This window comes from Phalangium opilio, unplaced genomic scaffold (genome assembly GCF_054372755.1).
Source record: "Phalangium opilio isolate 3A_F unplaced genomic scaffold, DU_Popi_V2 ptg000070l_1, whole genome shotgun sequence".
In the NCBI taxonomy this organism is placed as follows: Eukaryota; Metazoa; Arthropoda; class Arachnida; order Opiliones; family Phalangiidae; genus Phalangium; species Phalangium opilio.
Genome location: NW_028324182.1, coordinates 1205241 through 1232525, shown reverse-complemented (window position 1 = coordinate 1232525; position 27285 = coordinate 1205241). Strand labels below are relative to the sequence as shown.

Genomic DNA, 27285 nt, shown 5'->3' with positions numbered 1-27285 from the left:
AAAACAGAGGTGTTTTTGTGGTGCGATCCCCGTATGAACAAATTAGTTACATCCTTGTTATTAGATATTTCACAAGGTAAATCATCAAGTATAACGAAATTCTTGATATTGGGGTCTAATATATTCACATTTAATATACCTTCGTGAAATTCGACGGAAGGCGTGTGATCTAATACCGAATTAAATAATTTCGGTTGATATTCAGTGTAACACCATATTATCCTATCTGGAGAGGGTGATATACATATATCTTTATACTTTATAAGGTTAGCTACAAAGTATGATTTTCCCGATTGTGTCGCCCCGGCTATGAGACCATTAAATGGGTGTTGTAAGCTGAAGTCCATTTTAAGGAATGAATCACTTTTTAAGAATCAAGTTGATTTTTATTCACAAATATTCTTTAGCATTACATACGATTTGACCAATCATATAAATTTTAATCTAATTAACATATTAAAATACTGTTTATTTCTTAAATCATAATTCACCCTATCTTCATACTCCAATGTATGTACTTCTACATCCGAGAATCGAACACGCTTCATTGACCTGTCAATCAAAAACACCCCTTGCAGGTCTGAGAGAGGGGTGCGTCAATCAAAAGGCTTACGTACAAAGTCTCATCCACCATCTTGTTTTCTCACCCGCCATCTTACAATCCTCCTCAACATCTCCTCCTCCTCAACTCCTCCTCCTCCTCAACTCCTCCTCCTCCCCTGCCTTCCACTGTACCTGTGCTGGGAACGGCACTTTCCCCCTACTAGTGGTCTAGAAATTCGTTAAAGAAAGTTGGGTTTTTTAAAGTCACATCGGTGTTTCGATCGAAAATTCATGCATTATAGGGGCTTCCTTTCTCGGGTTGAAAACCAGAGAATTCTCATTTTGGTCATTAATACACTTTTTGCATTTCAAGTGACTGATGGATCCATTGACTAGTATTTCCAGTTCGTCGGGTGCCTTGACACCGGTACATTCAGCATGCGTTAATTTTTTACAGTTCTTGCAGGGTCCATTTATTGCTTTAATACAAGCACTGCTCTTTTCCCTTGGCCCGATTGTACTGCGCGGAAATTTTTGAGACATAATTTTGATCATGGAGCGTTTACTTACGAAAATTAATAAATTCACCCTAAAGCTTAATGCTTCACGATTACGCCGAAGCTAAGTATTACGTAAGAAGCCGATAAAAACATGCGACCGCTGATATGGATTCCCCAATACTGTCTAGAACCGTTTTTTTACTTAATCTTTAAAACTTTGGATTTTTTCCAAGGAGTTGTTGATGGATTTGTGTGTTGACAACAAAGGCGTAAATTAAGATATGTCTTCAAATAATACTGACCATCCAAATTTACTTGTGGACTGGTAACATTCCCTCCTATCAATATTCCCTAAATTAAGCCACGATACTAAGACGATCCCTTTTAGAACTGGTAGATTAAAGGTAAACAACTAGTGAGAGTTTACAAACATTTTAAAGTATATTATTCAAAGTAGGCCTACTTGATTTCAATAAATGATGTGAATGACGTGTTCCTTGAAAAGAGAAAGAAAGAAAGAGAGCGAGAGAGAGAGAGAGATGCCTCTGCTACTCTAGGAAGTTATAATCACTCTTAGGCTAAAAGGTTTATGGACCCATGGTCCAGACTACCTTGTCCGTGATAAATTGGAGTAGATCTGCGGGACGACTCGAATACTAAATTTGCACACCCAGGCTTGACCACTTTTTACACTTAATTTACAATTTTTGTACTTACGGTGATTTTCGAACTTACATTTAAGTCATTGCATTTGTCGTCACAATGAATGTACCTTTATATGTAAACTCTATTAGAAACGAGTATTTTAAATTACTGAGAGAAAACGAAGTAGGAGTAGAACCGACGATAACCGTTGAACACATTTCATCAAAAATTGGCTACTTCAAATTTTGAATTAGGTACGAATATTGATGATCCATAATTTGAATCCAATCAAATCTAAAGAGGATTACATAATTCTCACTAGATTTGATTGGATTCAAATTAATGTGGATCAAATAACATTTAATACAAATTTATCTTTTCTTGTTGAATCTAAATAATCTTTTCGCTTTTCGAGTTTACTCCAAACTAGTTTTATAAAATGTTTTTCATTTGTAGTTTTTGGTAAACCAGAAAATTAGCGTGGAAATTAACCCGTCACTGTCCAATTTTCTCTCGGCTTTCTTTGAACCTGGCCCTCTTGCTTATACCGCGGCTTACGGCCGGCTTTTAGGTATGTCTTGAGGCTAGGTCGAGCTCGTACCTTGTAGGGGGCCAACGATTTTGTGAATTTCACCAGAGCTCACAAACTCTCGCTCCAAGTAACGAGTCGGCTAGGTGTGATTATTCGTAATAAGAATAAATATTGGAATATTCAAAAAATAATTACGTATTATTAGTAGTTTTAAAACGATGGAAAACATTAATTTTCAATTAAAGCATTTGGCCCATCAAATTTATGCACTCGCCCTTCAATTTCAGATAAGTAAAAGATCCCTTAAAATGGGATTGCGAACGCCATCTTCGAAAAGAAAAGAACCAAAAACGTGTCGTGTTCCTTAAAAGTCTCCCCAGCCAGAATAGCGTACTCGGGCCTTGATATAACCTAGGCAACGCCTGGGCTATGGTTATAAGCAGACTAGCTGTAGTGATTATGGTGTGTCGTCTGGAGAGGCAGTGGCGTATTTAGAAGTTTTGATGCTCGGCGCCCAGTGTCTTAATTTGCCGCCCTTTGAAACCCACATTTAAATTAGTATAGCATTGGGTGCGCTGCAATACTGGACATAACTAAAAAGAGGAAACATTTAAAGCACTGTTTTTTTAATTCAAAAGTTTAAACTGCTATTTTTCTGGCTTTTCGTTTGCAAAACTATTATTACATCGTCAAATCAATTTCATCAGCCATTAGTTTTTTAATGGTAAAATGTCACGATCTCTTAAAAGTAAAGTGCTTCATTAGTAGGAACAGCCGGAACAGCAACAGTATCTTAAGCAGTGCAGTGCCACTTGACGTTTCGCCGCTTTAACGACTTAGTTATTTTAATAGTGCACCATTATTACTTTTTAATTCTTCATCTTTAGCCTTTTTTGTTTCTAAAAATTGCACCACTGTCCTTCACTTTTTTGTTTTATTAGTTTGTTATTTTATAACACCAAAAATGATGTTAAATCGGTGAACTATTTCTAAAAAACAATAGTATATTTAAGGGTGTTGTTGAAGATTGAAATTACACTAAATAAGCACCATAAATGTAAAGTATTATAAGCAGTGTTAAAATAGGTTCTTTTCAAAAACATGTTTAAACCTTGGATATTTTAACATAGTCTTTCGCATAAGTTCATAAGATATGTTCCATAAGTATGACTCTTCCTATACTTTTTAATGCTAGAGACTTATTGAGAGCTAGTTCGAGAACGACGCGATAATTGACAACACGCGGTTTTGCAGTCCATCTTCCCATTTAGTCTGTATACGCCTTTGACAGCGACTCACCAGGCGTAGCTTTACGAGAATCTATGAATTTTCACCTACTTCACTTTATTACAAGCTCTCAGTAACCAGTGACAAACTTTAAGAATAAATATGCTTTAGGTAAAGTTGAGCTTGAACTTTTTCCTAACGCTTTTGCGAAACTCTTTTTTCGTCAATGCGCTTAAATGTATGAGGTTTTAATGCGTCAATTTAGCTTTAATGTGTGTAAAATTTCGCTATAAAGAAATTTTATATATTTTATATTAGAGTGTGTATATACTCATTTAAGAGTGTTTATTAACTCTTTTAGGAGCGCTTATTAACTCTCTTAGGAGTGTATAAAAATCTATTTAGAGTGTATAAATATCTATTTAGAGTGTATAAAAATCTAATTAGAGTCTATAAAAATCTACTAAAAGTGTATATTAACTCTTTTAAGAATGTATATTAATTCTTGAGAGTGTTTATTAACTCTTTTAAGAGTGTATATTAATTCTTGAGAGTGTTTATTAACTCTTTTAAGAGTGTATATTAATTCTTGAGAGTGTTTATTAACTCTTTTAAGAGTGTATATTAACTCTTTTAAGAGTGTATATTAACTCTTTTAAGAGTGTATATTAACTCTTTAAAGAGCGTATATTAACTCCTATAAGAGTGTATATTAACTCTTTTAAGAGTGTATATTAACTCTTTTAAGAGTGTATCAAAATCTTTATAGTGTATATTAACTCTTTCAAGAATGTATGTTTATTCTTGAGAGTGTTTATTAACTCTTTAAGGAGCGTATATTAACTCCTATAAGAGTGTATATTAATTCTTTTAAGAGTGTATATTAATTCTTTTAAGAGTGTATCAAAATCTTTATAGTGAATATTAACTCTTTAAGGAGCGTATATTAACTCTTTAAGGAGCGTATATTAACTCTTTAAGGAGCGTATATTAACTCCTATAAAAGCGTATATTAACTCCTATAAGGTCGTATATTAGCTCTTATAAAAGCGTACATTAGCTCCTATAAGAATGTATATTAACTCCTAAATGAGCGTATATTAGCTTCTAAGTGAGCGTAATGAACTCTTTAGGAGTGTTTATTAACTCCTTATAGAGTGTTTATTATCTCCTTAAAGAGTGTATATGAACTCCTTAAAGAGTGTATATGAACTCCTTAAAGAGTGTATATGAACTCCTTAACGAGTGTATATCAACTCTTTTAGGGTGTAAAATAACACTCTTAATAGTGTACATAAACACTTTAATAATATATTGACTCCTTTAAAAGTGCATATCTTTTATTAATGGTTTCAAAGCAAGTTATGTTCCTTTAAGATCCTCGGCAAGAATGCGATTAGTCAGGTTTCATGACGTCATTAATCAGGATAGGATCTAGAACAAGGTCTACTTGGGAGGAGACAGAAGGTTTGTTTGGATCAAGTCAGTTGCGGCGGGCGCGGAACAGTAAACACCTATAGGTCGGGATCACTGACATGTATCCTATTCCCGTAAATTTGGCGTCCTAAATCCTGGCACACTCCCGACCAAAGTGTATACTGACGCGTTTTTATTAAGGATATTAAGAGTGTATGTTAACATTTTTAAGAGTTAAACGGTGTAAATTAACGATTTAAAAGGAGTCTAAATACTCATAATTACACAGTCTTTTTTTAATTTAGGGCAAAGGGGTGTGATTTAACACCCTTTGAAGTGTTAAAACACACTAAAAATGGTGTTAAAATTAGCGCCACCAAAAGAGCTATAAATTTTCTTTCAGTGTACGTTATAAGACTTGATGATATTTTACGCACCAATATCAAAAAACATCCGTTGATTCTTGTAAATATATTACTTATGCTTTGAAATCATTACAGTATCGCTTTGGAAATAGAAGCGGCGCTATACGACAGTTCCAGTATTAGTTTATGGTACATTGTTATTTCTAAACTTAGGGTGGCACAATCAAGGCAACCTTTCTTACCATGATTTATAGGCAATACCAACAGAAGTGTTCAATATAAGCAAAGCATAGGTGAATTCCAACCATAAACACATAAAGCATATGTGGGAAATAAGGTTCGTGGGAAATAAGGTTCTTGGAAAACCCAAATGGAGAAAACCCTTATTTCGGCTATTAAAGTATTTGAACCATACAGATTTTTGCGGACTTTTGAAAAGATTTAACGGCATCACACGGAAAATGCCACCTGGGGCGAATCCCCGTCTTTCTTAACTACGCCACTGTGTGGAGGGTTCATGAAAAACAAGTCTGACAAGAAACATAATAAAGCAAGATCCGCTACTACCATCGATCTCGTATAGTGCAAGAAACTACACTGTCGCTATCATGAGTTCACAACGGCTTTGGACAGGCTTAAAATGGTTTATCGGGTCCCTGGTTAAGGAAAGATCCTCTTTCAGCTATGGGAGGTATTGAGATATAAAAACAATGGTGTTGTCAGAGTTCATCTGGGAATTGTGGCAACCCTCTAGTTTTGGTTTATTTTAATGGATAGTTGCATAGAAACCAATTCATTGGAAAGTGTATATAGTCAAAATATTTTTTTCTATTTCGGATCTTAGGGTTCGCGTGGGACAATGGGGAATAGGGGTGCTGTGGCTAGAGTGAGAGAATCATTTGCAGATGGATAGGACACTGTTTATAAAAATTGGGTTGGTTTTAATCAAATAGAGTTGTTATTCAAAACTTTCCTACCCTGTAATATATATGTTGTAATAGCTTTTTTGCCACGACTGAAAAACTAACAAACTTTTGATAGTATAGTCTGAGTGTATTTGTGGCTGCTTAAAATAACAATTAAAATGGTATTTGCTTAGACGCAAAGTCAGTTGCAATGACAACAAAACAATTAAACTCCTCCTTCATTTCCTCTTGATAAAAGGTTACCTGATGATCAACTTTACCTGAGACGTCTCGTGAATTCGAAGACGAAATACAACATTCTCCAGTATGAATCATAAGGATATTCCCAAAGCGGCTAGTAAATGATACTTAGTTAAGAACTTATTTTCAACTTTAACTCGATGTAACAGCAAAACGAGTACATAATAAAAATTTTGCACAGTCAAATCAAACGTTCAGACTAGCACTATCAGAATGTATCATTTCAAAGGTTTTCAGATATTGTTAACTTACATTGGCAATTGGATTCAATACGGTGATGTTAAGGATTTCTTCTTCCATGTCAAAGAAAGAGAAGCCTTGTCCAAAGGCAAACTTGCGCTTCTATTTGGAGTACCAAAATTATCGAATTTATAGCGTGTCCTTACCAAATGAAGCCAGAACGAAATAGCCCTGGCTTCGGCTGAAGAGTCCAATTACTTTTGCACTCTCATTTTTGTGTCATCATTATCCTGTAATTGTCAAACGAAGCCTTAATAGTGTTTCGACACCAATCAGTTAAAATGACCATTTCTGTAGTTGCAAAAACCGACTCGGCTTAATAGCACGAAACGAGGAGAACCCCACTCCTGTAGCCATTTTAGCACTGTTATGAGTGGAATTTCTAAATATTACGTGATATCGTTTTATTACAAGCAATGGCAACCTAGAATTGTACAAATATTTTGCTGAGTGACTGGCCCCACGACGTCAACTTGTAATAATGGCTTTTGATAATGATGGAATATTTTACAATATACGTTAAACACAGAGTTTATGAAAGTAATATAACGGTCCAACTAGTTTTGCATTATCTAAAAAGGAAATTCTAGAGGGTTTTCGTCACCAAGTAGTTAAAGCTTCACTTTTATACACTGTTAAAAATAATGGAACTATTTAACAACTTTAGAGGTGTTTCCTAATGCATCCCCAGTAGCACCCCTATTGGTGTTTAAAAGCACCCCTCCAGAGGATGTTAACACGCACCTTTGAAAATAGTGCAAAATAATACCTTCACTGAAGGTGCTTTTTAAATCCTGATCGGTGTTAAAAATCACTTTGGATAGAGGTGTATATTAATAACAGAAAAAGTGTTTATAAACCCTTTAAAAAAAGGTGTTTTTAAATTCCATTGACGTGTGTGTGCTTCTTAATTCCTGTTAGGTGTTAAACATCACCCTTAATATAGGTGAAAAATTATACCAGAAAGGTGTTTTAGACTGTGTAGAAGGTGTTTTTTGAAATTATTTTTTTCAAAAACATGAGTTACCATAGATTTGTCTTTCAAAACAGCTGCTCAAATCCAGTAGATTAAGGGTAAACGTTTTTTCTGCTTCAAGCCTTATACAACCGTGTAAGAAGGGATGCGCGTGCGAAATGGTTAAGTTTAGCCTTTACTGTATATCCTCAAGAATTCTATTTAAGGACCTGATATTTATCTATCGAATGTGTATTTAATTTTCGGCTCACTCTGAAACGTTAAAACCTCAAAGAGGACAAGAATCAAGTCCAATTCTAGACAGCGGATAGGCCCTTCTAAAGGGCCGGTATCTTACTAAATTGCGAAACTAAAATGAACAGACCTTGAAAAAGAACAGTAAAGGTTGAATTCTTTAAATTTTGCACTGATTATCGACTTTGATTCTAAGAAAACGAACCGGGCTCGTTTTGATATGCGCGATCTAACCACTGACCAAGATGAGATTAACGATTTAGGTCTACGACCGGATGCCACGAAGCGAACTTATATAAAATGTGTAATCTTACTGAGAGCACGGTTTCAGAATCATTACCTAGCATATATATTCGACAAATGAGCTCGCTGTTTTCCCAGAGAGAGAGAAAATTGGTCAGCTTTTAAAGTATATTTTTCACTATCCAGATTGGAAATGTGTGTTCTTACAGCGAATTGCATATTCTGATATTGCTTCAGACTTTAGAGATATTAGTCCAACCATTACCATGCATATACATCCGACAAATGAGCTACTTGTTTATCCCGAGGGAAGTAATGATCTTTTTATGTACCTCGATGAGAAATGTTCTTCATTACACAAATGCATGTTCTCATTTCCTTCAGATTTTCGTATTATTAGCGGGAGTTTATGATATTACCATAAGTTTATATGCACCATAAGTTTGTCACGGGTAACTGAAAGCTCGTCATGAAGTGACGTTGGTGAAACGCATAGTTGGGCACTATCATGTCATTTGATGGTTCTACCACTTGATACGATAGAAAACTAAACCTGCCCCAATAAAAGTATCAATTTTGGTAGTTATTTTCAATAAAAATTTGAATTATAATAATCGATTAAGTTTGATAGCTTAGAAAGTGCATTCAAAGTTGATATGATTCATTGATTCGTTGAAATCTTCTAGAGAAAAATATCGATTTTCAACGTGATCTATTTACTAACCCCATCTTTTAGAAATCATAAAAAATTAAAGGTATTATTCCTTGAGATACATATTGATTTTTTGAGTGATTTTATTTGGCGACATCTGTTCTCTGATTTCATTTTAAAAAATTATTGAACTGATTTTTGATAGGCAATTTTGATAGTTATGAAAATTTCTAAAAAAAAAAGTCGTTTCTAGAATGATATCGAAGTTTTTTTTATATATTTGAACGTTAGCAAGCGTAGGTTTATTCTATAAGAAGATTCTGTACTTGGTGGTCGTTATAACCCTCTCAAATAAATAAATAAAAATTAAATAAACGATAGTTCAACACTTCAAACTGTGAAAGACGACTCGAGGAGGAAAGACCACCCGTTACGTGACACGATTCCACGAAATCATCCAAATGTAGAAGTACATAAATTAAAGTGTATATTTTCTGATTTTTTTACGCGCAGTTAATTGCAATTTTTCCTTTTAATTATTATTAGTTAACCGTTTATAGTAGATGGTTTAGATTAAATTAGGGGCGAATAAGTTTGGATAGGTATAGATAGATAGTACCTTTTGAACTATAGACAGTTTAAAGTCAAACTTGAGAAATGAGATTATGCAAAATATATGATTATATGAAAATATTCGAAATTCTACAAAATCAGAAAATATCAGGAATCGATGAAACAGAGTAAAATTAAGTAGAGACCAAATCAGTTTGATCGAAAACAGTCAAATTTAAAGTCCGGAAATGAAATAATCGATTAATTCTGTCGTTTCTAAAGATTTCAAATTGATTTGATAGGGAAAAAATCTCAAGGAGAGCCACTCTAACATATAGATGGAAGATTCTATAGTTTCACCGTCTATGATTTGTTGAGAGGGAAAAAATCTATCTAATAACTTAATGCCAGTCTAAAATTTAGCAAGAAGAATTGATAGTTCCGCCATCTATGATAGTTTGAGAGGAAACAAGAACGACCCAAGAGCTCGTAATAGAAGCCACATCGTACCGTACTTAACAGGAGGAGGCGCTACTGTTTTAAAATTATTGCTGATTTTTTTACTTCAGTAACGATGCGCATCCTTTAACAGTGGTAAAACGAAATACCCATTAAAAGAAGTACAGATAATCACAGTGGATAGCCCCTCGATGCCCTAACAAAAAATTATAACCCCCTAATCCTTACTTCAATAAACTTACTTTTGTTTTTTTCTTTTCAAATTCTTCTCGATTTGAGGAGAAATACACGTAAATTCTAATAATAAACACCGTCTTAATACCATTCAAAATATAACGTCGGTAAATACTTGCTTTTGCTTTTTAAAAATTCCCCTCGATTTCTTTCAATCTTGAAATAGGGGAGCGTGATTGAAAGCGTCAAACCATTATTGTCCACGGGTGACCGGAATTTTAAAGGGAGTATTAAACCTTCCATTTAAATTAAGGCCATAATAAAATCGTCTCTCTCTCTCTAGCTTTAAATACATCGAGCAAACGTAAACCCTAATTCACAAAGCTTAACCTTACCTGTACAATTAGGCCTAAATGCAATGCTTAAACTTACTATTATAATCCCCACCCTTTTAAAAAATACACGAACGAAAAATATCACGTCACCACAATTCTCTCACATTAACACAAATAACCATTTCTTCGGTTAGCTCTGACATAACCATTTCTTTGGCTAACTCTGACCACATTCCAAATCGCGAAAAACGACTACCACCAACACCACTACACCTACCATCACCATTTATATACGATGTGGCAAAAAACGGCATTACAAATATATCAATAAATAGCACTGAAAATTTTAAGCCCATAAAAACGCCACATTTTGGCGATATATTCGGTTCAATGGGATTCGGTTGAATGGGACATACGGTCGAATGGAATTCGACAAAATGAGCCAGGAGCTGCGTTTCCACCAAGTTAACTTTATTGTGTAAACGCAATTTTAGTTCAAAAAGGTATAGTCTTAAATTGAAAGAAAGTGCTTTTAAAATTATTTCTATCCCTTAATACTAACATGTTTGGTAAATGAAGACCGAAAAAATTAAATGCCGCGCCCAACAAGAAGGAACAACATTTAACAAGTTGGAAAAACCAAAATATTACCTCTCCGAGTCAAGAAGTCTACTACTACAAACTTATTTACCTAGGCATCGAATTATTTCTCTTTTTGAAGTAAACATTTACGTATTATTGAAGCAGTATTCCAAGCATAGCGAATATACAGTAAAGCAGACGACATTTTACATCCAAGAAGAATGTGCCTTGGAAACATGAAATCAGTCAATGGGGAAAAGAACAGGAAATGAAGTGTATAAATTTTGAGAGATATAACCTTTATGTGTTTGTAAAGGCCCAATTGTCTACGCTTCAGCTATTTACCCTATATACTCATAGCTATACTCACAACTGGTTTGCAGTGTAAACACTGTCGTCTTGTCTCACCTCAATAATATTCTTAGTTTGCCAACATGAGTGTTAACCTTAAATAACACCAAATTTGATTTGTGGCTAGACCGAGGGGTCGGTCATTCATGAAATCCCGTACGCTACCCGTGAAATCCAATTTAAGAAATCCGAAATCAATGCTGATTTCGAAATCAAATAAAAAATCCGAAATTAGCAACAAAATCACAAAATCCGTAAAGAAATCATAAAATCAGTAAAAAAAATCACAAAATCAACAAAGAAATCACGAAATCAACATAGAAATCACGAAATCAGAAGCGAAATCACAAAATCAGTAAAGAAATCGTGAAATCCATTACAAAATTCACGAAATCCAAAATCATAAGAAATCACAAAATCCGACGAAATCACGGGGAAAAACCTCAAAATCCGAGGAAATCAAGGGAAACATCGCAATATCTGTCGAAACCACGGTAAAAATAGCCATATCCGACGGAATCACGGGAAAAATCTCAAAATTCGATGAAATCCATTGGATTTTATCGAATTCTGAAATCAAACAAAATCCGACGAAATCAAACGAAATTCGAAGAAATCTAATTGGATTTCGAAATCCCGTACATTTTTTCCAAAACGTCCGACCCCTCGGGCTAGACGCACTAAAAGTGAATGCGCACTACAAAAAGTATGATAACTCTGTAGCTATATAACCCGTTTACCATAAGACCTTTCACTGATCTAATTGCCACCATGACCTATTCTTCTATTATAAAATCTAAACCTGATAATTTAAACGTGTATTGAACTTTCGGCTCCCTCTGAACCTTTAACAGAGTACAAGCCTTGGCGTTCTTCTTGCAATCACTAAAGCAAGGACTATTCTATATACAGATGTAGTATAGCTTAAGTAATATATAAACAGCCATTTCAAATACTAATATTAAAAAATATCCTTGGAATATCAAAATGAAACAGTGCTTTAAAGCTAAAAAAGTACTAAATGCATCGTTATTACGAAAAATATTTCCACATATAACTTTATATTATGGAACAAGTGAATATTAAGGTTCTGTAGGATTTCTTTACACATCATCACAAGGCGAACTTCTAACGCGGCGCACTAGTGTAACATGGACGGACACACACAGACAAAAACATAGACTGCTTTTTAACTCTTTCCGTATTAATTTTGAGTTGAGAAACTAGATTATCTTAAATATAAAAATAAATATAATTAATATTTAATATTTTCTTCTTATTTGTTCGCCTTAGTGAGCGTTACATCGTTTTGAAAAAGAACAATTAAACATTCTTGAGAGACTTGACTAATATTGACGTTTGAAATGAAGCATACGCCTGTTGCTTCGCCTTACTCAAAAAGGAAGTATATAAATTATTCGAATCGCAGCTGTAGATAAGAACATCGCAATTGCGTGAACCTTTGGAGGAGCACCCCGCCATTGGAAGGCTAGACGTTTCTCGTAACCGTAGCCGATCGCCGCGTACGTCTTCACCTTAATGAAGATGGAGTAGAGTATGTACAGACTGGTGTCCATGTGGGATGGATAAAGACCAGAAGGTGGTGGTGATTAGAAGCCAGTGTGTACAGACTGGTGTCCATGTGGGATAGACAAAGACCAGAAGATGGTGGTGTGTAGAAGCATGTTTGTACAGACTGGTGTCCATGTGGGATGGACAAAGAGCAGAGGATGGGGGTGATTAGAAGCTAGTGTGTACAGGCTGGTGTCCGTGTGAGATGGACAAAAGACCAGATGATGATTGTGTTTAGAAGCTAGTAAATACAGACTGGTTCGTGTGGGAACTACTGGATGGTGGAGATAGACAGACATTGGAGTAATAGCCATTTAAAGTGGAATACAATTTTCCAAATTTCCGGGAACTGTAAATGCGGTCCGGAAATTGAGAACACATTTTCTCCGATTTGCAAACTGCGAACGCGATCCCCTTGGGTCTAACAACAGACAGACACACACACAGACACACAGACACGCACGATCGTTTCAGAACCTCTCCGTGACATACGTCACTCGGAGAGGTAAAAAAAGCGAAAAATGCACAAAAACTCAATACGATACCGAACGACCGAAAACATAAAAAAGTACACTACATACCGGAATTATTGTAACAATCAAACTTGAAATGCCCGCTGCTCATATCTAAGTAAAAAATTTGCAAACGCCACAAACGGTAAGGCCAAGTGGAGGAAAATTAATCAAGTATCAAATAGGAAACAGAAACAAAAACTGATCCCGGATAGTATCACCCCAAAACAGTTAAATGATCATTTCACTAGCATTATAGATTCCTCTCAAAGACTAAATACCGCAATAGGTATGAAAATTAACCCGAAAACAAGTGCACTGTTCGAAGTGACTGAACAAGAACTAAGAAATATAGTTTTATTTATATATACATCGCATTCCACCACTACTGCACCAGATACCCAGAATTAATGGATTTGGTCTTGAAGGACATAGATATCAATATCGAAGCCAGAGAGAAGGTGGGCGTGGTGGGGCGTCAGGCGCAAGAAAGTCGTCGCTGACCCTGGCACTCTTCCGTCTCATCGATGCGATGCGAGGTCAGATCGTCATAGATGGGGTGGTGCTGGGAGATTGGGCTTGTCAGGTTTGAGGTCGCGGCTGACCATCATCCCCCAATAGCACGTCCTCTTCTAGGGAACACTCAGACTGAACCTGGGTCCCTTTGGTTAACAAGATGACCAGCGACTTTGGGCAGCCCTGGAACACTCTCACCTGAAATCCTTTGTGGCCTCACTCGAGCAGGGATTCGATCACCCAGTGACCGAGCGTCGGACTGCGTCAGCTGGTCTGCTTGGCTCGCGCCTTGTTGAGGAACACCAAGATCCTGATCTTGGACGAAGCGACTGCCTCGTTCGACATGAATACCGACGATCTCATTCAAGAGACTGTCAAGAAAGATTTCGCCGACTCCACCATCATTACCATCGCGCACAGAATAAACACCATCTTGGACTACGACAAGATAGTTTGACAACCTATTAAATTAGCGTAAAATGATTGGCTAATTTGTCATCATTTAACTCTTAATAGGGTGATCGTTCTCGATCAGGGCCGAATTACGGAATTCGAGTCTCCACGTGTTCTCTTCAAAAATGTGCAATCGATGTTCTACGATTTACCCAAAGATGCCAAAATACTCTAGATCACCTTTATTTTAACCTTTGCCATCAATACATTACCAGTCTTACCAATAACCTTATCATTCTATTTCTATATGATTATTTTTATTATTATCATCAAACACACAATTTAGTTCCCTGTTAATTTATAATTCTTCTCCTTCCCGAGTCCCTCCATTGTAAAGGCATATATACATTTTGGTAAGCATTGTAACTTGCAGTGATGATATTTTTTGTGTAGTATCGCATATAGTGCAATTTATTGATCATTATTTGGAGGATATATAGACACCTCTGTTTACAAGCTTAAAGGGATACTTTCTTTTAATTTCATTGCAATAAATCCCTATAAGGTTAATTTATTTCGATAGATAGACAAATAAGGATTCTGAAAATATATATGTTTTTATATTTTAGTTTAATTAATGATTTTTAAATTACGATTAAAAGATCCAAAATGCTCTTGTTTTGCGATCATGAGGGCACCTGGTGACACAGAGCCGAACCACCGAAAAACGTTACTAGTTCGTCTCTACCAATTTCTCCGTAGTGTTTTTCCTACTGGTAGGGGGATTCATTCTGTGAGCGCAGTATGATACAGATTGACGGGCATTGGTATGGCTGCACACCAAATTCTTCTACTTCAGAAGAGCTACCCTCAGATTCGTTTATTATAAATTGTTCCGAATTTTCTGAATCCAAAGAATCAGAGTTCGAACTTTCATCCTCAGATTCAGCACCGGAATGATCAGAAATACTTTCTCGTCTGACATTCTTAAGCATATAAGCAGACGACGATTCACCAGGCAAGCTGACCTAGATTCTCGTTCCTACTACTTTTTACTCCTTAAACGACAGTTTTCATTCCAACTACTACCAACCAATCAGAGGCCGAACTTTACCTACGTAGGTAATGGGTTGAAAATGGTGGCCAATTTTAAATCTGGCGTTCAAAATTTCAATTTTTATTCACGTTTATTTTAATTAATAAATTTTTCTCGCGATTTCTACTGACCCCCATGTTTTTAGGGGTGGTTAATTTATAGAAAACCAATGTTAGTGTGACCAACTCAGATAAAGCCGATTCTATCCCTTTAATATACTAAAATAACCAGTTTTTCAAGAACGTTTAATTCAGTTAAGCAAAGTTTTACATAGTTTAGAATATCAATTGAAAAATATACACAATTATTGTTAAGATTTTTGAACGAAACAGATCTGTAATCGAGTAAAACCCTAATCAACACAAATATTGACTTTCTATTAAACACGTTACTTAAGTACTTTTTGACATAATTATGAATTATACTGGTTACCATACTATTTGGTGAATAAGAACAAATATTGACAAGGTTTTTAAACAATGATTTTTGCAATTATCAATAAAATACCATACTTCATACGAATAATACAGGAAAGTATACTGATTTTAGTTAAAGTACGAAAATATTACTAAAAACACTACTTGAAATATCAATCAAAATAGTGTTTTTGGTTAAAATACGAAAATATTAGTAAAAACACTACTTCAAATATTAATCAAAATACTGAAATGCGATCATATTTAAACTACGTAAATGTTACTAAAATAATAAGTAACTAAAATACTGATACTGGGATCGAAAAAGTGTAAACGCATTGTAACTTGTGTCAAAAAAGTGTACGGTTTTATTTTATATAGCCATATGGGGTAGTTTTCTAATTAGGTAGAACATTAACTTTCAGGGTTCCAACTTCCAATACAAAAAAACTGGCATATCTCACATTGAGTGAAGCATAATGCCTTGGGTATTCGCCCCACTTTTTTTATTTAAATGCATCATTCAGTCTAAAGCACTTTGTAATTTCTCCTCTCTCTTTGTGTGACAGTTACCCTAGTGTCCTTCGTATTTGACCCTCGCTTTCTCTTTTATGCGTAAAAATATAAAAGTTCTACGAATACAGGGTGTTTCTGAAAAGTCCATCACAAATTAAGGGGCGTGTTTATGGGACCAAACTGAGCGGAAAGTACCAAAAAACATGGGGTGTACAACATTTTGTTACGGAGATATGGCCTTCCAAACATTCGCCCCTAAAACAAGGAAATATCCAAAAATGAGGAGTAACACTTAAGACCGACTAACCAGCTTGTTTAAAATTACTAGACAATTTCAATAGCCTTTAATCGAACAATTGATTTCTACCTTTACTAATCAGAAGCGTATAAATGAGTAGAAGTATGCCTACGGTGGTAATGTAAAATTAATCCCAAGTGACATGATGTTTCAAGATCTTCCCAGCACCAAGTAAAATGGTTCTGATTGAAGGGACTTTTATTAGCACAGCGTAAACAACGTTATTTTCAGGAATTAGTCCAAATGTCCACGGGCGGCATTACAAAAACGAGGCAGTCTTTCGAATGATACTTGGACATGTTGGAAGATCCCTGGCTTGTTCCTGTTATCTCAAACCGTAAAAAGCTACGCAAATCTTCATCATCACGGACAACACTCTTGTACGTTAGGTATGACCTTGAGAAAACCTAAAAGGACATCTCGAATGTATTTGAAAAACCCATCTCCAATTAAGGGGCGTGTTGTTTGTTTCCAACAGAGTAAACTCGCCCAGAGAACAATTACAATGCAGAGCCACGTTTCGGCGTTAATGGCCCACAAAGGTGGTCCCAAACAAAAGAACAAACTTTAATTTGTTTCGTTCAGTAAGTATTTCATGTGTCATAGATAAAACGCCATGATTAATGCACAAAGAAAATGTTATTGACAAGTTTTCGGACCGCGATGCTGAAATGTGGTGGTGCACCATCGTGCATGAACCACATTCTGTTTATTAAACCTAAGGGTACGTCTTCGAGTAGTTCTGGTAAATCGTCCCGTAAGAACTACAAGTAAGCCACACCGTTTAACCTGGGCTCTAGGAAATATGGCCCAATTAAATTGTCACCCACAATACTACACCACACGTTTAAGCTGAATTGTACTTTGTGAATTCTAACGCAAGTTGCGTGTGGTTTTTTCTTAATCAGCAAACCAATTGGCGGCTGCTTGTTTTTGGATCGTCCTCGAAAATAGTGAGAACTTCGCCTATTCTTAAAAAACAGAGCACTAAAACAGAGCACTATGTTTTTTAAGAAAGGAATAAAAGAGGTTTCACGTACATGTGTTTGTTTTATTAAACTCATAATTCAACGAAGTCTGTTACAATGCCTTTCTTCACAAATGCCGAATATGCGGATATGCACCTAATGTATGGACTAGCCGAGGGGAATGCCGCTGCAGCTGTACGCTTGTATCAGGAAAGATTTCCGCAGAGGCGACTACCAAATCGACTGACGTTCGAGGCTGTGGACAGACGTTTGAGGCAAGATGGACGAATCCAACCGGCTGGACCTCAACCTAGAGCGAGAGCCATCCCAGAGGCCGTAGAAGACAAAGTTCTCACCATTTTCGAGGACGAGCCTGAATCAAGTACCCGCCAAGTTGGTCGCCGATTAGGCGTAAACCACACGCTCGTGTGGAAAATCCTCAGAAGCCACCGGTTTCATCCTTTCCATGTTCAAAAAGTTCAAGGTTTGAATCCAGCGGACTACCCACGACGCACGGCGTTTTGTCAGTGGTTTCTGGCTAAAGTAAACGATATCGATTTCCCACGGGATTTGTTGGTTACTGACGAAGCTAACTTTTCACGGGATGGTATTATTAACTTACATAATAAACATCAATGGTCCCAGCTAAACCCCCACGCAACTTGCGTTAGAAGTCACCAAGTACAATTCAGTTTAAACGTGTGGTGTGGTATTGTGGGTGACAATTTAATTGGGCCAAATTTCCTAGAGCCCAGGTTAAACGGTGTGGCTTACTTGCAGTTCTTACGGGACGATTTACCGGAACTACTCGAAGACGTACCCTTAGGTTTGGTAAACAGAATGTGGTTCATGCACGATGATGCACCACCACATTTCAGCATCGCGGTCCGAAATTATCTTAACGCGACCTTCCCTTTGCGGTGGTTAGGTCGAGGTAGACCTGTGGAGTGGCCTGCTCGATCACCCGATCTGAACCCTTGTGATTTCTTTCTTTGGGGCCACCTGAAAGACTTAGTTTATCAGACTGAAGTGCCCGATGTTGAAGAGCTACGTCGACGAATAATTCACGGCTGTCAAACAATTCGCGAAACTCCAGGCATTTTTCAACGTGTAAGGGAATCATTTGTAAGACGTGCTAATGTGTGCCTTAACGCGGGTGGTGAACACTTTGAACAATTTTTGTAACTAGTTGCAATTAAATGTTAAAACTTGTCAATAAATTCATTTTCTTCGTGCATTAATCATGGCGTTTTATCTATGACACATGAAACACTTACTGAACGAAACAAATTAAAGTTTGTTCTTGTTTTTGGGACCACCTTTGTGGGCCATTAACGCCGAAACGTGGCTCTGCATTGTAATTGTTCTCTGGGCGAGTTTACTCTGTTGGAAACAAACAACACGCCCCTTAATTGGAGATGGGTTTTTCAAATACATTCGAGATGTCCTTTTAGGTTTTCTCAAGGTCATACCTAACGTACAAGAGTGTTGTCCGTGATGATGAAGATTTGCGTAGCTTTTTACGGTTTGAGATAACAGGAACAAGCCAGGGATCTTCCAACATGTCCAAGTATCATTCGAAAGACTGCCTCGTTTTTGTAATGCCGCCCGTAGACATTTGGACTAATTCCTGAAAATAACGTTGTTTACGCTGTGCTAATAAAAGTCCCTTCAATCAGAACCATTTTACTTGGTGCTGGGAAGATCTTGAAACATCATGTCACTTGGGATTAATTTTACATTACCACCGTAGGCATACTTCTACTCATTTATACGCTTCTGATTAGTAAAGGTAGAAATCAATTGTTCGATTAAAGGCTATTGAAATTGTCTAGTAATTTTAAACAAGCTGGTTAGTCGGTCTTAAGTGTTACTCCTCATTTTTGGATATTTCCTTGTTTTAGGGGCGAATGTTTGGAAGGCCATATCTCCGTAACAAAATGTTGTACACCCCATGTTCTTTGGTACTTTCCGCTCAGTTTGGTCCCATAAACACGCCCCTTAATTTGTGATGGACTTTTCAGAAACACCCTGTATATTGAAACAACCGAAACAGTATACAATTAAAAGAGAAACGATTAGAATATATAAATCCGCTATATCGATGTATAGTATATTTTGCGATTCCTTTTCGTCTACAGTTAGAAACGTTGGAGGTGCAGTTACCTTTTGCATGATTCCGGAAGATATCATTCGGGACAAACTATGGTATAAAAATTTTATTACCATTAGTTACTTCAAACTGTGAAAGACGACTCGAGGAGGAAAGACCACCCGTTACGTGACACGATTCCACGAAATCATCCAAATGTAGAAGTACATAAATTAAAGTGTATATTTTCTGATTTTTTTACGCACAGTTAATTGCAATTTTTCCTTTTAATTATTATTAGTTAACCGTTTATAGTAGATGGTTTAGATTAAATTAGGGGCGAATAAGTTTGGATAGGTATAGATAGATAGTACCTTTTGAATTATAGACAGTTTAAAGTCAAACTTGAGAAATGAGGTTATGCAAAATATATGATTATATGAAAATATTCGAAATTCTACAAAATCAGAAAATATCAGGAATCGATGAAACAGAGTAAAATTAAGTAGAGACCAAATCAGTTTGATCGAAAACAGTCAAATTTAAAGTCCGGAAATGAAATAATCGATTAATTCTGTCGTTTCTAAAGATTTCAATTTGATTTGATAGGGAAAAAATCTCAAGGAGAGCCACTCTAACATATAGATGGAAGATTCTATAGTTTCACCGTCTATGATTTGTTGAGAGGGAAAAAATCTATCTAATAACTTAATGCCAGTCTAAAATTTAGCAAGAAGAATTGATAGTTCCGCCATCTATGATAGTTTGAGAGGAAACAAGAACGACCCAGAGCTCGTAATAGAAGCCACATCGTACCGTACTTAACAGGAGGAGGCGCTACTGTTTTAAAATTATTACTGATTTTTTTACTTCAGTAACGATGCGCATCCTTTAACAGTGGTAAAACGAAATACCCATTAAAAGAAGTACAGATAATCACAGTGGAAAGCCCCTCGATGCCCTAACAAAAAATTATAACCCCCTAATCCTTACTTCAATAAATTTACTTTTGTTTTTTTCTTTTCAAATTCTTCTCGATTTGAGGAGAAATACACGTAAATTCTAATAATAAACACCGTCTTAATACCATTCAAAATATAACGTCGGTAAATACTTGCTTTTGCTTTTTAAAAATTCCCCTCGATTTCTTTCAATCTTGAAATAGGGGAGCGTGATTGAAAGCGTCAAACCATTATTGTCCACGGGTGACCGGAATTTTAAAGGGAGTATTAAACCTTCCATTTAAATTAAGGCCATAATAAAATCGTCTCTCTCTCTAGCTTTAAATACATCGAGCAAACGTAAACCCTAATTCACAAAGCTTAACCTTACCTGTACAATTAGGCCTAAATGCAATGCTTAAACTTACTATTATAATCCCCACCCTTTTAAAAAATACACGAACGAAAAATATCACGTCACCACAATTCTCTCACATTAACACAAATAACCATTTCTTCGGTTAGCTCTGACATAACCATTTCTTTGGCTAACTCTGACCACATTCCAAATCGCGAAAAACGACTACCACCAACACCACTACACCCACCATCACCATTTATATACGATGTGGCAAAAAACGGCATTACAAATATATCAATAAATAGCACTGAAAATTTTAAGCCCATAAAAACGCCACATTTTGGCGATATATTCGGTTCAATGGGATTCGGTTGAATGGGACATACGGTCGAATGGAATTCGACAAAATGAGCCAGGAGCTGCGTTTCCACCAAGTTAACTTTATTGTGTAAACGCAATTTTAGTTCAAAAAGGTATAGTCTTAAATTGAAAGAAAGTGCTTTTAAAATTATTTCTATCCCTTAATACTAACATGTTTGGTAAATGAAGACCGAAAAAATTAAATGCCGCGCCCAACAAGAAGGAACAACATTTAACAAGTTGGAAAAACCAAAATATTACCTCTCCGAGTCAAGAAGTCTACTACTACAAACTTATTTACCTAGGCATCGAATTATTTCTCTTTTTGAAGTAAACATTTACGTATTATTGAAGCAGTATTCCAAGCATAGCGAATATACAGTAAAGCAGACGACATTTTACATCCAAGAAGAATGTGCCTTGGAAACATGAAATCAGTCAATGGGGAAAAGAACAGGAAATGAAGTGTATAAATTTTGAGAGATATAACCTTTATGTGTTTGTAAAGGCCCAATTGTCTACGCTTCAGCTATTTACCCTATATACTCATAGCTATACTCACAACTGGTTTGCAGTGTAAACACTGTCGTCTTGTCTCACCTCAATAATATTCTTAGTTTGCCAACATGAGTGTTAACCTTAAATAACACCAAATTTGATTTGTGGCTAGACCGAGGGGTCGGTCATTCATGAAATCCCGTACGCTACCCGTGAAATCCAATTTAAGAAATCCGAAATCAATGCTGATTTCGAAATCAAATAAAAAATCCGAAATTAGCAACGAAATCACAAAATCAGTAAAGAAATCATAAAATCAGTAAAAAAATCACAAAATCAACAAAGAAATCACGAAATCAACATAGAAATCACGAAATCAGAAGCGAAATCACAAAATCAGTAAAGAAATCGTGAAATCCATTACAAAATTCACGAAATCCAAAATCATAAGAAATCACAAAATCCGACGAAATCACGGGGAAAAACCTCAAAATCCGAGGAAATCAAGGGAAACATCGCAATATCTGTCGAAACCACGGTAAAAATAGCAATATCCGACGGAATCACGGGAAAAATCTCAAAATTCGATGAAATCCATTGGATTTTATCGAATTCTGAAATCAAACAAAATCCGACGAAATCAAACGAAATCCGATGAAATCAAACGAAATTCGAAGAAATCTAATTGGATTTCGAAATCCCGTACATTTTTTCCAAAACGTCCCACCCCTCGGGCTAGACGCACTAAAAGTGAATGCGCACTACAAAAAGTATGATAACTCTGTAGCTATATAACCCGTTTACCATAAGACCTTTCACTGATCTAATTGCCACCATGACCTATTCTTCTATTATAAAATCTAAACCTGATAATTTAAACGTGTATTGAACTTTCGGCTCCCTCTGAACCTTTAACAGAGTACAAGCCTTGGCGTTCTTCTTGCAATCACTAAAGCAAGGACTATTCTATATACAGATGTAGTATAGCTTAAGTAATATATAAACAGCCATTTCAAATAATAATATTAAAAAATATCCTTGGAATATCAAAATGAAACAGTGCTTTAAAGCTAAAAAAGTACTAAATGCATCGTAATTACGAAAAATATTTCCACATATTAACTTCATATTATGGAAAAAGTGAATATTAAGGTTCTGTAGGATTTCTTTACACATCATCACAAGGCGAACTTCTAACGCGGCGCACTAGTGTAACATGGACGGACACACACAGACAAAAACATAGACTGCTTTTTAACTCTTTCCGTATTAATTTTGAGTTGAGAAACTAGATTATCTTAAATATAAAAATAAATATAATTAATATTTAATATTTTCTTCTTATTTGTTCGCCTTAGTGAGCGTTACATCGTTTTGAAAAAGAACAATTAAACATTCTTGAGAGACTTGACTAATATTGACGTTTGAAATGAAGCATACGCCTGTTGCTTCGCCTTACTCAAAAAGGAAGTATATAAATTATTCGAATCGCAGCTGTAGATAAGAACATCGCAATTGCGTGAACCTTTGGAGGAGGACCCCGCCATTGGAAGGCTAGACGTTTCTCGTAACCGTAGCCGATCGCCGCGTACGTCTTCACCTTAATGAAGATGGAGTAGAGTATGTACAGACTGGTGTCCATGTGGGATGGATAAAGACCAGAAGGTGGTGGTGATTAGAAGCCAGTGTGTACAGACTGGTGTCCATGTGGGATAGACAAAGACCAGAAGATGGTGGTGTGTAGAAGCATGTTTGTACAGACTGGTGTCCATGTGGGATGGACAAAGAGCAGAGGATGGGGGTGATTAGAAGCTAGTGTTTACAGGCTGGTGTCCGTGTGAGATGGACAAAAGACCAGATGATGATTGTGTTTAGAAGCTAGTAAATACAGACTGGTTCGTGTGGGAACTACAGGATGGTGGAGATAGACAGACATTGGAGTAATAGCCATTTAAAGTGGAATACAATTTTCCAAATTTCCGGGAACTGTAAATGCGGTCCGGAAATTGAGAACACATTTTCTCCGATTTGCAAACTGCGAACGCGATCCCCTTGGGTCTAACTACAGACAGACACACACACAGACACGCACGATCGTTTCAGAACCTCTCCGTGACATACGTCACTCGGAGAGGTAAAAAAAGCGAAAAATGCACAAAAACTCAATACGATACCGAACGACCGAAAACATAAAAAAGTACACTACATACCGGAATTATTGTAACAATCAAACTTGAAATGCCCGCTGCTCATATCTAAGTAAAAATTTGCAAACGCCACAAACGGTAAGGCCAAGTGGAGGAAAATTAATCAAGTATCAAATAGGAAACAGAAACAAAAACTGATCCCGGATAGTATCACCCCAAAACAGTTAAATGATCATTTCACTAGCATTATAGATTCCTCTCAAAGACTAAATACCGCAATAGGTATGGAAATTAACCCGAAAACAAGTGCACTGTTCGAAGTGACTGAACAAGAACTAAGAAATATAGTTTTATTTATATATACATCGCATTCCACCACTACTGCACCAGATACCCAGAATTAATGGATTTGGTCTTGAAGGACATAGATATCAATATCGAAGCCAGAGAGAAGGTGGGCGTGTTGGGGCGTCAGGCGCAAGAAAGTCGTCGCTGACCCTGGCACTCTTCCGTCTCATCGATGCGATGCGAGGTCAGATCGTCATAGATGGGGTGGTGCTGGGGAGATTGGGCTTGTCAGGTTTGAGGTCGCGGCTGACCATCATCCCCCAATAGCACGTCCTCTTCTAGGGAACACTCAGACTGAACCTGGGTCCCTTTGGTTAACAAGATGACCAGCGACTTTGGGCAGCCCTGGAACACTCTCACCTGAAATCCTTTGTGGCCTCACTCGAGCAGGGATTCGATCACCCAGTGACCGAGCGTCGGACTGCGTCAGCTGGTCTGCTTGGCTCGCGCCTTGTTGAGGAACACCAAGATCCTGATCTTGGACGAAGCGACTGCCTCGTTCGACATGAATACCGACGATCTCATTCAAGAGACTGTCAAGAAAGATTTCGCCGACTCCACCATCATTACCATCGCGCACAGAATAAACACCATCTTGGACTACGACAAGATAGTTTGACAACCTATTAAATTACACTGTTAAAAAAAAAGGTATTTTGAACGTACTATAAAATACCTCCGGGACCTTTTTAGTACCCATGAACGTATTCTATTAGTTGTCTCACAGTGCGGGTATTAAATGATTTCGAAAAAGGTATTTTGGGAAAATAAGGTATGTAATGAAACCTTTTAGAGTTTCAGCGCTTCTAGCGGTATTTTATCGTACCCTGGATATAGAAAAGGACTTAACAGATCCCTTTAGAGGGATTTTTTAGCTCCGGTCTGCTTATTATTTCTAGCACTACTAGAGTAAAGTAAAATACATGATATAATGCTCCTAGCCCAAATTCTCTAACACTGCTCATTTCACCATTAGCACTAGTAATGACAGCGCAGAAGGAATCTCTGTTGGAATATTATATATAAGCATAAAGAAAAGTTTCGGTTAGGTTTAGTTTTAGGTTTTCCATTTAATAGGGTAGTGGTTTTCTACCCGAGATTTAAATTTCAATCGCAAGCATCCTAGCTAGTGGTTTTTCTTAAATATTTAAATAGATATAATTAATATTAATTATTTTCTTCTACAGTTATGTACATTAGCATACGTTACATCATTTAAATGTGGTACAATTATGATATAAGGTATACATAATTAATATAAAGGTTTGAATCCGAGCGTACGCCTTGAGTCGCCATTCAGAAAATATCCATGTATATGTGACCCTCAATTACAACTATAATGTAACAGTGCCACACCTTCCTTAACAAGGGGTAAGCAAACTTGGGGAATTCTATAGCGGTTGATCCCTTGCTTACTTTCATGATCCTGTAAGCCTAGCCTACAGCACAGCCACTAAAAAGCGAGATGGATGGCAAAATTTTACACTCGTACTGCGAGCCTACAGCGCAGACACTAAAAGGCGAGATGGAAGGCAAAATTTACCCTCGCGTCTTTCCGTCTCAGTAACATCGAAGTTGTCTATTGCTTACCTTGTCTGAGAATGATTCAAGCCCGTGGTAATTAAGGAAAAGCTTAACGGTTTCAAATGTGCCGCCAATATTTCTGATGGCGCGAAAATATAATTTAGACCTGTTCGTGGGTTTTATTTGACACCTAATTCGGTAGCTCAAAATACCTTTAAAAGTATATTTTCGAACCTTTTTGAGTATTAACAGGTACCCCTTTCGGTAATAAGGAGTACCTTTCAAAATTTTAAAGTATTATTCTGACCTTTGTTGCCTTGTTCGGGTTTAAATGATACCAATTTCGGTATCACAAAATACCTTGTAGTCTTCAAAAATACCTTGATAAAGAGGTAGTTTAGAGTACCTTTACACAACGGTATTTTGTAGTACCTTTATAGGTACGTCTCGGGATGCATCGAAAAATACCTTTAAAGGTACTAGACAGTACGGTTATTTTTTACAGTGTAGCGTAAAATGATTGGCTAATTTGTCATCATTTAACTCTTAATAGGGTGATCGTTCTCGATCAGGGCCGAATTACGGAATTCGAGTCTCCACGTGTTCTCTTCAAAAATGTGCAATCGATGTTCTACGATTTACCCAAAGATGCCAAAATACTCTAGATCACCTTTATTTTAACCTTTGCCATCAATACATTACCAGTCTTACCAATAACCTTATCATTCTATTTCTATATGATTATTTTTATTATTATCATCAAACACACAATTTAGTTCCCTGTTAATTTATAATTCTTCTCCTTCCCGAGTCCCTCCATTGTAAAGGCATATATACATTTTGGTAAGCATTGTAACTTGCAGTGATGATATTTTTTGTGTAGTATCGCATATAGTGCAATTTATTGATCATTATTTGGAGGATATATAGACACCTCTGTTTACAAGCTTAATATACTAAAATAACCAGTTTTTCAAGAACGTTTAATTCAGTTAAGCAAAGTTTTACATAGTTTAGAATATCAATTGAAAAATATACACAATTATTGTTAAGATTTTTGAACGAAACAGATCTGTAATCGAGTAAAACCCTAATCAACACAAATATTGACTTTCTATTAAACACGTTACTTAAGTACTTTTTGACATAATTATGAATTATACTGGTTACCATACTATTTGGTGAATAAGAACAAATATTGACAAGGTTTTTTTTAACAATGATTTTTGCAATTATCAATAAAATACCATACTTCATACGAATAATACAGGAAAGTATACTGATTTTAGTTAAAGTACGAAAATATTACTAAAAACACTACTTGAAATATCAATCAAAATAGTGTTTTTGGTTAAAATACGAAAATATTAGTAAAAACACTACTTCAAATATTAATCAAAATACTGAAATGCGATCATATTTAAACTACGTAAATGTTACTAAAATAATAAGTAACTAAAATACTGATACTGGGATCGAAAAAGTGTAAACGCATTGTAACTTGTGTCAAAAAAGTGTACGGTTTTATTTTATAT

At 36.2% G+C, this 27285-nt stretch overlaps 2 pseudogenes; both read left to right on the top strand.

Annotated features, from left to right (window-relative positions):
* The first annotated feature begins 6607 nt into the window (after nucleotides 1–6607).
* Nucleotides 6608–14405, top strand: LOC149660992 (ATP-binding cassette sub-family C member 1-like; annotated as a pseudogene).
* A 5178-nt stretch (nucleotides 14406–19583) lies between these two features.
* Nucleotides 19584–26415, top strand: LOC149660991 (ATP-binding cassette sub-family C member 1-like; annotated as a pseudogene).
* The last annotated feature ends 870 nt before the right edge of the window (nucleotides 26416–27285 follow it).